At 40.1% G+C, this 13,239-nt stretch overlaps 1 protein-coding gene across 10 annotated transcripts in view; it reads right to left on the minus strand.

Annotated features, from left to right (window-relative positions):
* LOC122633903 (transcription factor SOX-2-like) overlaps window positions 1-13,239 on the minus strand; it is a 305,138-nt gene that overhangs the window by 43,120 nt on the left and 248,779 nt on the right. The window lies entirely within an intron of this gene.

Raw genomic sequence — 13,239 nt, forward strand, 5'->3', positions numbered from 1 at the left:
CTTGATAAAACAAATATGAAAAAAAAAATATATATATATGTATATAGATTTTATTTAAGTAAACAGTGACGATTAAAAATAACGAACAAATAACGAACTATCAAATTGGAGATTTTCATCCTCTCGTAAGGTATCGCGAAACGATAGACGAGAGAATGAAAAAGAATATCGTACAAGTTGTCTTGCTTCGACACGAATATAACAGAAATTGACAGGAGTCGGAGAGACAAACGAGGAGATACAAGGTGCGAAGCTACTCATAGACTATCCTATACTCTCTAGTAGACCTATCTATAAATACAAACATTGTATGTACGTGTGTACGTGTGTCTCTGTGTTTACGTACATACGTGTACTTATACTCGTGCTCGACATACTACCAACGTGTCGATACGTTTATTTGTTTCTCTTCTTGCGTATCGCGCGAAGCGTAATAATAAAACACCGCAGGCGGGATACGTCGAGCTTTCACGGCACGACATACCGATACATTATCTCGTCGACGAAGCAGGGAATACGTTTTATTCGACTTTCTTCCTCCCTTTTTTTTTCTCTCGTTCTAGAGACCGCTACGAGTTCGAGTCGTTGTCAAGCCGATCGCAACGACGCCGTCAATGTCGTGGCCCGACATTTTTACATTCTCCTAGGTAGATACGTATGGTACCTACGTATGTACCTACGTATGTACACACATACACACATATATATATATACATATAGATATATACGTGCGATCGAAAGGTGCTTTCCAATCGTCTCACCCTCTTCGTTTATATATCCTTCTTTTCTTTTCGTGTCAAATAAAAAGGGGGTATTATTTCGTTCGCTCTTTAAATCAGTCACTCGTTAAATCGCGAGGGTTGAGACACGTAGACGATCGAAACTGTCTTTCTAATTATATTTTATCGGGAAAGTGTTACGTCTCTCGATGCTACGTTTTATGCCTTTTTTTTTTTTTTTTTTAGATCCTCTGCGTCTTCGATGTTTCGTTACTGGAAAAAGAAAGAAATAAAAAAAAAAAAGAAAAGAGAGAGAGACGAGATTGAGTCATACTCTTTCATCGAAATTTATCGAGTTCGAAATTATATCGACGATGTGATAATAAAATTTAATTTTAATCAAATCTTTCTCGTTCCCGAAGTCAACCATAAGCCATTCATTTTGGAACGTCCCTAACAAAGTCGAAAGAAGATAATCACAAGGTGTATATGGTGGTAACGTGAAAAGGGTCTCGTGAGAACCCCATCTGTCCATTGGGGGTATGCAAGCACGTAGAGGGTGGAAATCACGCACGTTGTCACGCACATTGTCCCTACGCCGTGTGGGAATGCGAATCACCGGAATGTGATTTTCGATCGACGGTCTTCTTCCCTTTCATCTTGAAACGTACTTACGTGTTTTATCGCGAATCGATTAAAATAGCAACACGGAATATTGACTTTTGTTAATCAAAGGAATAAAATCAAAACGCTGATTCGAGAATTCATCGTTTATATTTCAATAAAATTTTTAACGTAACATAAGACGAAACTCGACGGACAAGATTTCTTATTCTTGTTACAATACGAGGGAATCAGTCGATTAGCATTCTTATCGTCGATAACATCTTTCGAGTACGGTAAGATTATCTCTCGTAATATCCTTGTTTTATAACGATCCTCGTTAATTTGAAAATAAAACGTAATAAATCAGAAACGTCTGTCTCGAACATTTTACTTTCTAACGAGCAATCAGATTTATCGTGGATATAATTAAAATCGTCGTAATCGGTCGGCGAGTCACCGTCAAAGTTGGTATTATGCTATCTGGGAAAGCGGAGAACGCAAAGTGACGGGCGTACCGCTGTCGTGAGCTACAATGACGGACAGTGTCGAATGACGATCGCACATTCTTGCCGTAAATGGAGCGTAACTCGCTCGGGTAAACACCCGAAGTAATGAAACGTGGAGAGTGAGTTAGGTAATAACGATAGCTACTGCTTTTCTGCTGCTGCTGTTGCTACTGCTGCCTTGAAATAATTCTCATGAGATTTGTCCGTAGATACTAATCAAAGTTAAGCATTTATCAAGAAAGGTATATCAGTATACGTATTAAAAAATTTCTGTAGTTTCAAAATAATCATTGGTCTTTAAAATATTCTCCTAGATTTAATACCGATGAATCAACGAGCAACGATAACTATACGTAGGTAATTGATTTTGAAATTCTCTTTCAGTTGAAACTTTTTCGAAGGGGCTGATTTAGCCATGCAGGCTATTTGCCAGAACTGTCGATAGTTAATGACTAATAGACACCGAGGGTGGCGAGACCGGTGTCTTTCAAAGAATCGTGGGAGACGAACAGGTGAGGCGTCGAGTAAAGAAAAAGAGAAAGAAAGACAGACGGATAGAGAGAGAGAGAGAGAGAAAGAGAGAAAGAAAAAGAGACAGAGAAAGAGACAGAGAAGAAGAGAAAGAACGAGGGAAATAGAAGGAAGAAAATTTAAGGGATTGGCAGGACCTTTACGGAGGGCGTTTCAACGTTCGGCTGGTACCTTTCGTTCTCCAACCATTTGTCAAGGTGACAAGGCAATCTCACCCACCGACACTATCAACCCCCTCGCGCACTCCTCCCAAGGAACCTCGACTCGTCTCTTCCACTTGTCCGCGTGTCATCGATCAAAGCTACTCGGAGATTGGATGTTCGCCGTTTCTGTCGAATCCGGCGCTGCCATTGCCGCCGCCACCGCCGCCGTCTTTTTCCACAGGAAATTCCTCGCCTTTGTGCTTCGGGGCCCCGTTCACCCAAAGAATCACGAGATATAACGTTATCGTATTTAAAATGCGACGCGATAAGGGTGCACCGTCGGAAATACGTGCTCGAGAGAGGCTCGCGAGAATTCATTCTTGCGAGACAACTTTAAAACGTCAACGTACCCTTTTTTCTACTTTTTCTACTTTTTCACTTCGTGAATACCTCGTCCTCCCTCTCCCCTAGCCCCTCCTTATCCGTCCCTATTGAAAGTACGTCGTATTAAAATTTTATTATAGTTTCCTATGTTTATGTTCTCTTCTGCAATAGTATTTAAATAAAGATTAAACTTATCGTAACTTCTTCGGCATATAATAATCGTTAAATTTATTCGTGAAAAAAAATATTGATTTATGTTAAACTAATAAGGCAATAATTGATCTTGGAAAGTAATCAATGAAAACCAACGAAATGTACGAGATAAGGTAGAACGTTTCTTTTTTTTTTCCTTTTTCTTTTTTGTTTTTATTTCGTTGTTTATTCTTTTGCTTATTTAAACAAATCAAGCGAAATTCTATCGGCGCGTTCCTTCGGAGAAAAAGAAAATATATCGAAATAATACCTATACGAAACGTAAAGTAAGTCGATTACATGATTTACGTTTCAACGACAAACTTACGCTTAGGAGGAAGGACGGGGCTTGGAAAGTACCAATCTTCGGGTAACGCGGTGGTATCATGTTCCTGACGTTATAATCACTGTACTTAAGCGGTGTGGTGGTCCCACCCATAACCAACTAGTTCCCACAACCTCGACGTCGTTAAACACCGACGCGAATCACGACGTCGCGCACGTTTATACATATGTACATATATATCCGTACACCGTTCATTTTGGCAGGTGTCCTGTTCATAAGTTTCCCATAAGAAGAAAAAAAAAAAGAGAAAGAGGAAAAGAGAAAAGGTAAAGTGGAGGGGAGGAGAGGAAAGAGATTCATGCACGCATATCGACGGCAACGCTTTCACCTGCTCTCCAGATAAATTCCCATGCGACGGACAGGAAATTTGTCGTGATTTCTTTCCGCGGGGGAGAAGGTGGAGGTGGACGGAAAAAAAAAGGGACGAAAGGGTATCCGCGAGAACGAAGCTTACGTATCTACCTATCTACCTACCTACCGTTTGGTTCTGCATAAATTAACGAACTTCGTAACGGGCCCTTGTCCGCTTTCCTGTCGGACGATGACGAAAACCGGATATTACGAAACATACTCGAGAATAAACGATGAGGATGATGAATCGATGAAAATGAAGACGAAATTTCATGAAAAATTTGGGATTTACTCAAAAATATACGCTGGGAGATATATACGCTGGCTCGTTAGAAAAGTAAAAGAGGGAGTAAGAGAGTGAAAGAGAGAGAGAAAGAGAGAGAGTAATAAAAGGAAGATGATCGAAAAGGTTTCGTTTGACGGATCGAAGGTGTGGAAACTGGCTCGCTCGCTCGCTTGCTTGCTTGCTTGCTTGCTTACTGACACAGACGTAGTGACGTATATCCACGTACCTACAACATATACCAATCCGCGGCCTAGCCCGGTATCCGCATAACAAATCGCCCTTTTAATCACGAGTGGCTCGCTGCCTCGAGTCATTTGGCTTAATGGGGACCTCTTGTTTAGGAGGGAGAGAGAGGAGGCCCCCGGTCGCAATGCGGTAGGTTGCCGGGCAATTTCCTCATGCCCGCCGATACGACGTTTTGTCTAAACCTCGAGGTCATTAGTCACCGTTCGCACCGAGCGAGGACGACGACGACGACGACGACGATGATGATACAGGTAAATCCTTTCACGAACGATCTACTCATCTCCATTCGAGAAAAATCTCTTTCTCTTCTTTATCAATAACGTAACGATATCTCTTAGTCGAATCGTTAAATATTCGGTATCGCATTATAACTATCCTCAAAATGTCGATCATCCAACTATTTCCACCAACTAATCGATCTGTATTAATTTGATACTCATTCATCAGACACGATTAATACTTAACAATCTTCTTCGATTTTGATGTCAAAGGTCGCTCGAATTTCGGTATTACATTGTTGTTCAAAAAGAAAAAAAAAAAAAAAAAAGAAAAAAAAAGTAATCAAATAACTCGTTCATCGATTAGATCGACTCCAAGTGATGTCCTAAAAAAGAGAAAAAGAAGAAAAGGAAAAAAAACACAACGAACGTAGGACTATTTTGCAACGTAAGTAATTACGAACAGTCCCGCTTAGGAGAATCCAATCGGTGTTTTCCATTCGCGTTTTATCGATCGCACGTCTGATGACCCTGGTAAAGTCAACGAGCCGGTACGTTTCATCAGGGAGTAATCAGTGCGAGCCAGTACCGTCCGGCATGTCGGTCGTGCAGGTTCCGCACCCTTCCGGTTCCGGCGTTCCGGTAGGCTTCTTCCCTCTCTCTCTTTCTCTCTCTCTCTCTCTCTCTCTCTCTCTCTCTCTCTCTCTCTGTCTCCCCCTGTCTCTCTGTCTCGCTCTCTCGATATACAACGCGACCAGGGAACTCCGGCTTCCGTTTTCAGGCGACATACACGGAGCTCGCTCGAGCGCCACGGATCGTGACGGTTTGGATCTATAGATCATCTTCCTTCCTCTTCTCTCTTTTGTCACTGTTTACTCATCTCAAAATTACTTCAAGATTTATGTATTTATTTTCCCATTTATTTTTTCGCTTTAAATTCGATAAAGAAAAAAATACGTAATTTCGATACTCTCAGAAACGACGCAAAATAAAAATTGCGTTTGTATTAGTAGGCAAGTTTCTTTCTTTTTTTTCCCCATTTTTATCGGTTCGACCGATGGGAAAAAGTGATCGCGAACGGAAGTGGAAGTGGAAGTGGAAGTGGAAATTGAGGCAATGAGAGAGCGTTGCCCGGCCGTCGTTCTTATCGACGATATCGCCGGTTTCTCGTTTCCGCAATTTTCTATCCGTCGATTCCACGCCCGGGCTATACGATAAAACGATATTTCGCAGTGTGCTTTTTAACAAAATCCCTCGATCGATTTCTCTCCGTATTTCATACGACGAATTGCGTGTAAGTATAAATCCAATTGATTTTCGAAAGACTAATCGAAAAAATCTAAGTAACCGAAGACAGATAAACGCAACGAATTACAAATTTCAAAACGGCCCGATAATAAGAGAAAACAATGTTTTCAAATCAAATTCACGAAAATGTAAATAGATATTTCTCCTAAAGAGGTTACGATCCTTTAAAATTTACATATAAAATGCATTGTTCCATTATAGATCATTGTGAATCGTTTTAACCTATATAAGTTAAACGTGTCATAATAAATGAAAGAGAATTATTCGCTATTATATACTGATGAATATTTATTGTATCGACAAGTACTCATTTGTAATCGAGTTTACGCGAGAATTGGTGGGAAAGAAGTGAAAAAAAAAAAAGAAAAAAAGACAAAATGAAATACAATAAAAAAAATTAAATTAAATCGAATTAAAAAGTAAAATAAAATAAAACAAACTAAAATCAAATCGAATCAAATCAAATAAAAAGACAAAGTGTTTTGCAAATGGCAAAGTATCGATAAAACGAGTCGAGTATGTACCGCGTGCGTTGAGCAATAAGTAGGTAAGTACTTAGGTCGTATTTCGAGCGCGTTAGCGCACAGTCGTAGCGTCGTTTCGTTCGGATCGAGGGTTGTTCAGCGAATCGTAAACGAGAAGAGGACAGGAGAGTAGAGGAGAGGAAAGGAGAGAAGAGGAGTGATGAAGAGAGGAAGAGAGGAAGAGAGAAGAGACCGAGAGTCACCCTTGCGGCAACGTTGCGAGAGAGCACACCTGGCCGAAGAGACGCAGCTGCACGGTCTACGGTCCCCGTAGCTAGTCGGTAGGGGATGAAAAGGGGAGGGAAACGAACGCACCGGAGGGTCCTTGCAGGGCAATCGGGCCTGTTAGACGAAAAGCGGGGTGAAGAGGGAAACCGAAAGGGGAGGAGAGGGGAGAAGGTTTGGGGAGAGAGAAGCAAGAAGGGCCTACGGATGCTGAGATTTCAGTTAGGCCTTCATGGAATAACGATCGCGAACGAGTGTCATCGATGTCTACGAGAGAAACGTACGAATTTTTCTCAACGGTAATTTCTATCTATCGTACCAATAAAATTATCCATCGTTAAGTTAAGTAATTAAATAAGTAAGTAAAATCCTTAGTTTAAAAATTAATCTTATCAAAATAGCCGATTGCTACTTGAGAAATTACGTTTGGTAATAAATACTATTGGTAATATCTTTCACTAAGGAATAAGATCTCATCAGTTTCATCATCGGTATCTATATTTATTAATACCTATTTATTCTAACTACCGAAGATGTTCCGAGAGATCTCCAATGGATATCGTCGATCGTTCGCAATTTGAAAAGAGCATTTTCTTCTCGATCGTCGTATTTTTCCACAAAGCTTTACTTTTGACGGAAACGTCTGAATCGAGCTACTTCCGAATAGCAAAGTGAAGAAGGAGTAAAAGAGAGGAAGAGAGAGAAAGAGAAAAAGAGAGAGGAATCGATAGACGAACAAGTGCGAGGAGAGGCGTCGTCTATCGTCATAGAAAATGTACAAGACAGGAATGCCTCGAGCCGTCGGTCGGTCGATCGGTCGGGGTAGTTTGAGAATCTTCGAGCATCCTCTTGCTTTTCGATCCTCCCCCGAACGATTTTCTCTTTCACCCCTTACCTTCTACCTCTCTATGCCTCGATTGACTGACTACTCTCTTCTTTCTTATATATATCCCTTCTCTCTCTCTCTCTCTCTCTCTCTCTCTCTCTCTCTCTCTCTCTCTCTCTCTCTCTTTCTTCTTTTCCCTTTTCGCACTCTAGAAACCGCAAAGCTGCTACCCACCATCGTATTGCTAAATCACGAACGCCAAAGAAAGATACGCACCCCGTTTGATACGCACATTCGCGATAGTCGAAAGAAAATTATTTTCACCCTCGTACGCCTTCACAGAAAAAACGCAAGCAAATATTCGGGGATCTTCTCCTTCTTCTTCTTCTTCTTCTTCTTCTTCTTCTTCTTCTTCTTCTTCTTCATCTTTTTTTTTCTTCTTCTTCGTCTTCTCCTACGACCCTTCGACTTATTCCCTTTTGATCCCTTACCGTCTCTCGATCTTACTTACGCGAGTACGAAAGCAACACGCAGGTGGATTTATTCTAATGCCAATCGATTCGAATGAAGAACGAGACGGTATATGCTCATCGCTAGAACCTTCTTTCCTCTTCTATACTTCTCCTTCCATTGTTGTTCGCGATAGGATCCTTTTTTATAAAGCCTTTGTAAACGTACAAGGGGAAACGACGACACACGAAGGATTGTAAGTACTATGACCGTGATATACGATTCTCAAATTTGTTTATAAATGCCTGCTCGCGCATAGTTTAAGTATATAGCCTACTAAGTGCGGTCACGTGGGCTCACAAAAAGAACAACGTTATAAAGACGTCAAGATCAAAGTCGACTAGGGATGACACCGAACATCTACATACATATGTATGTACTTACTTATTTATTACGTCCTAAAGGGTGTAAGAACAATAAAGTCGTAATAATAAATTTTCTATTCGAAATTCGCATCGTGGTATAGAAATATGTTTCTACGTTTTCTTTTTTTTTTTATTTTTACGTATAAACGAAATAAATCTTGTTTTTGGATTATCGTTCATACAAATATTATAAACCCACTCTCTTGCCGATGTAAGAGGATTAATTTTGGATATATGTACGTAAGTAGGAAAGGGAAGGGGTTAATTACGAGGAAATAAGAGTGCGAATATTCCGAGAAACTCAGTGAGATAGAGATGACTCTGGAAAGGAAGGGCAAATGAAAAATGTTTACCGGACAGTTGGCGTAGCAAGCCACGTATTAACTCCGAGACAAAGGAACCCAAAGCGCAATTACAAAAGAAGTGTATCCAAGGCGAGCTGGAAGATCCGGGAGCCTAAGTTTATTTACATCACAGTACTAGGGCTCCTCTCTCGGTCCTTTTGTCGACTCTACCGTAATGCATATTAATAGGAAATAATCTCTCTCACTCTCCTTCTTCTCTTCTATGGGGGGGTGGAAACGAGGAGCTGCGGCAGAAGTGGCCGAACGAACGACCCTATAGAGAAACTCAAGACTTTCAGAGAAAATCTTCGAAAATATCACTTTCCATCCTTTTCGAATTTCCAACGAGATATTTTTAACGACGAACAAACGAACGAATTAATTTATTTACAGATATACTTAAGTACGAAATTGATATTGGATAAATATATTTGTAATATTTGATTAGAAATATATTCCTACTTTCTTACGACGAAAAGAATTTCGAACGTTTTTAAAGTCTCAACCGGCTAAGAAATAGAATCGAACAGAAAGAGAATTTTTACAGAAGCATGAACGAGAAAATCGTGGGTCCGTCGTTTTATTCTCTCCGAACCGAACGACCCAATCACTCACCCTGCTAGTCCAGATCCTTACTTTTGGGAAGAATGTCGGCTACGAAGAACTTTCCTTTTTTCTTCTCCGACTGTGGGATTATCTTTCTCCTAGGTTTCAAGGTGAAAGTAATCGCCGGTATCCCATGGATCTACTTAGGAGGAGTGTTTCTTCGAATTTTGCAAGAAAAAGAGCGAGAAAAAAGAAATAGGAAGTAAGAATTTTCTGATGAAAGGAAAATTCAATTGACCGTTTAATTAATAATAATTGAAGTTTAATTAATGGCTCGCCTTGTTTAAAGAAAAGGGTGAACGGTACTTTTATGCGTGTGATGTCGAAAAAAAGAGGTTACAGCATCTTTGTCCTCTCTCTCCTTCTCTCTTTCTCTCTCTATTTCTCTCTTCGCGTGTCAAAGTCGTGCTTCGGCCAGCTCTTTCGTACCGGCTAGGTACGAAACTACGTTGTTCAAATATTAACACGGACAACAGAAGAGATTCCCACCCAGACCTTGCTTGCTTTCGTAACACTAGTAGTCGAGTTTACACGTTTACCCCGAGGTTATCTGCACTCGCTCGTATTTGCCGACACCTTGACGCGTTTCTGTGCACGTGTGACACCACCGTGTCTATATATGTATATACATATATATATATATGTATGTACATATATATATAACATATACGTATATATATATGTACGTGAGTACCGTTCACGAACGTAACCGTACCGTACTGTTCACTAACACACAGCTTACTAACCTTTTGGATATAACCGTAAGAACTATAAACATACTATGAGATAATATGAAAAACATCGACAACGTACCGATGACTTTGAAGTATTAACGTATCTACCTTCTCTATAGATAAATATTTATGTTTATTATTCTCAAACTTTCTATATTTATCAACAGGTATAAGAAGGTTAGAAATTTTCCGTAGATGAGTCTTTGCGAATTCTTAACTCTCTAGCAGTTTATCAAATATCGTGCAATGATATTATTCGGAAGATCGAGAGCCACTGAAGGGGAGAGCGTTTAGTCAGGTAACGACGCTACTCTCTTCCCCTTTTTGTAAATCCTGGAAAGAGAGAGAGAGAGAGAGAGAGAGAGAGAGAGAGAGAGAGAGAGAGACAAAAAAAAAGGAGAAAAAGAATGGAAAAAAGAAAGAAAAAGAAGAAGAGGAAATATCGATGCTTCGTAGTTGCCATGATCGAGATAGAAAGGTAAAGGTTCGTAACGTGGCAGAGCAGACAGTTGGGCGCCCTGAAGCTTATACATACATATACCCTGCGGTCCAAGCTCGGTTCTCAACGCGATTTCCCAGCGTGTTCTGTACAGATACGAAGAGCAAAACCAGGTAGACGCGTTCGCTTCTGCTTCCCCTCCTCCTACCCTTCTGCTTCTAGTTCACCGTCCATAGTAGTAACGTTCGAACGACGAGAAGAATCAAGAGAGGGAGAAAGAGAGAGATGAAGAAAGAGAAAGATAGAAAGAGAAAAAGAGAGAGAGAGAAACAGAGCTCTCCCTTCTTTCCTCTCAACGACCACACCTGGTCGCACAAGGCTAGGATTTTGACCAGCCCGGACACGCTGCATCATTCCTGGACCATCTTTTTCCTTACGACCGCGTCGACCTATTTACTTCGAAGAATTTTTGCAAACGTTTTTAAAATACTGTACACCTTGAGAAATATTCCGTACAAGATAGAAAATCGTTACATAACGTTTCATGGATTATCCTAATCGTGCTTGACTAACGTGTATCTAATTGTAAATATCGTTCGACATTCAAATTCGTCATGATTTTTTATCCTTTCGAATCGATTACACCAAGGTACTTATATAGATACCGCAAGATCTTTATTCGAGTTACAAGTCCGTTCGATTCTATTTAAATCTTAAAATACTTATTGATAAATCCTACGAATAGGGGGGAAAAAAAGACAATAACTGGTAAAGCTTGAAAAGCCATTGAATTCGTTGAAAACGTAACGTACGTACACAGAGGAGACTCCCATGGACTCTCTAATATTAATTGCAACAGTATATCTTACGTCTGTAAAGGTATTACAGGTAGTGTCTAGTAGCGCAGTCTATGTACAAGAGGTTAACTATTATACATGCAGGTGCCATACGAGCTCAAATATGTGTATATATATATATATACACCACGCACACACATCTATATGTCCATTTACAATACACAATAAATACACGCGCGTAAGCAGGCGCTCGCGTGCACACGAGCATACACAGACATACATATATCCGCACACATGTAAACATTGCTCGGTATAACTACTTCTATGTGCACACATTTGCGACACGGATACGTGTTCGCATCCATATTGCACAATGTACACCGGATCGGAGATGTTTCACGCTCCAAGCGCGCTTATATTTATGGACGAGCCGTTCCGGTCGTGCGAAAAAAGGAAATTGATACGCGCCGGTAAACTCGAATACGCTGTGTACCAGTACGAGAGAAAGAGAGAGAGAGAGAGAGAAATAGAAATAGATAGATAGATAGATAGAGAGAGAGAGAGAGAGAGAGAGAGAGAAAGATAGAGATAGAGGAATGCTTATTACTTGGTCAAAATTAATGGTCGGTATACGAATTAGACCTGTTGCTTCTCATTCCTTCGATATCGCAAACTCGTTTCCTATTTTTCAACTATTTCGATGTCGATTCGAAATCGATAAATGTCTATAACCGACCTAGAATATCTAGAATGATGAACTTTAAGTATTCAAGCGACATTCGTGCGCACATTTACCATAATATATTCCTAATGTACCATTATTTAAGTCCCGATCCATTGTTACAAATATTTTTCTCGAATTTTCTAATAAATCTACTTTCATTTCTAATATTTGTCACGTCGGAGTTGTATACGTTAGTATACATACATATGTAAACATATTTATATCTTATACTTGGTTCGTTTATATCTCATAGCACAACAGAGGATCGGTAATCATACACCAAGGCAAAGTGAGAGTCCGGGTGCGTTTATGGTAGTCTCGTTTTCGTGTTGATGTTAGGATAGAAAGAGAAGAATGAAGGAGACAGACACACACATAGAAAGAGAGAAAGAGAGAGAGAGAGAGAGAGAGAGAGAGAGAGAGAGAGAGAGAGAGAGGAAGGACGATGGTTTCTCGTTACGAAGCTTCCTGTATGGAAATCAAGGAATGCCCGTCTACTTCGAAGCCTCGTGTCTTGGCACAATAATCTGAGATTTAAATCAAATCTGAGCTATATAACCGTACACACCACCTCTTCGTCTCTTCCTCTTCGTTCTTCTCCATCTCTCTTACCACTTTAGTCGACATCTTCGCCGTCTTCGTCTTCCGGAACGTCCCTTCGCTGAGGACGCGTGGAGGAGCATCGGTTAATCGATTTTCGAGAATTCGAATGCGAGGCGTTGGTTAAGATGTTTCGTGAATAGAGTAGAGTTATGTATGTATGTATGTACTGTACATATATATATATATATGCATGTATGTACGTGTATGTGTGTATATATATATGTATATGTATTCTCCTTTAAGGTTTTATCTCTATCGATAACGAGTTAAAATGGTTTTGAAAATGAAAATGACATTTCTATTTCCATATTCTAATCGAAATATATGTAGATCATTTTCAATATCCATTGGTTCATTATAATTTCATTTATTTTCAAAGGAGAGAAAAGGAAAAAAAGAGAAAGGGGAAGAAAAAAAAGAAAAATGTAATAATGAATATAAATGATTCATCGGAGATATGAAAGCGTTAATAAACGGAATCATTAAAATCATTGAAATTTCCGCAGGTAATAGTAAAGAAACAGTCTCGTGACACGTCGCCGTCAAAGGGCTGGAATAATACTACAAGAGAGAGGGCAAAGGAGGTAACGTCACGCGCAACGCGATTAGAGTTCCCTCGCACGCACGTACGATTAGCATGACAAGTGGAAAGTAATTGTTCGATGTAGACGAGCGGTAGACGCATTCCGAGTAAGTCTGCCAACCG

Source organism: Vespula pensylvanica, chromosome 1 (assembly GCF_014466175.1).
Source record: "Vespula pensylvanica isolate Volc-1 chromosome 1, ASM1446617v1, whole genome shotgun sequence".
Taxonomy (NCBI): domain Eukaryota; kingdom Metazoa; phylum Arthropoda; class Insecta; order Hymenoptera; family Vespidae; genus Vespula; species Vespula pensylvanica.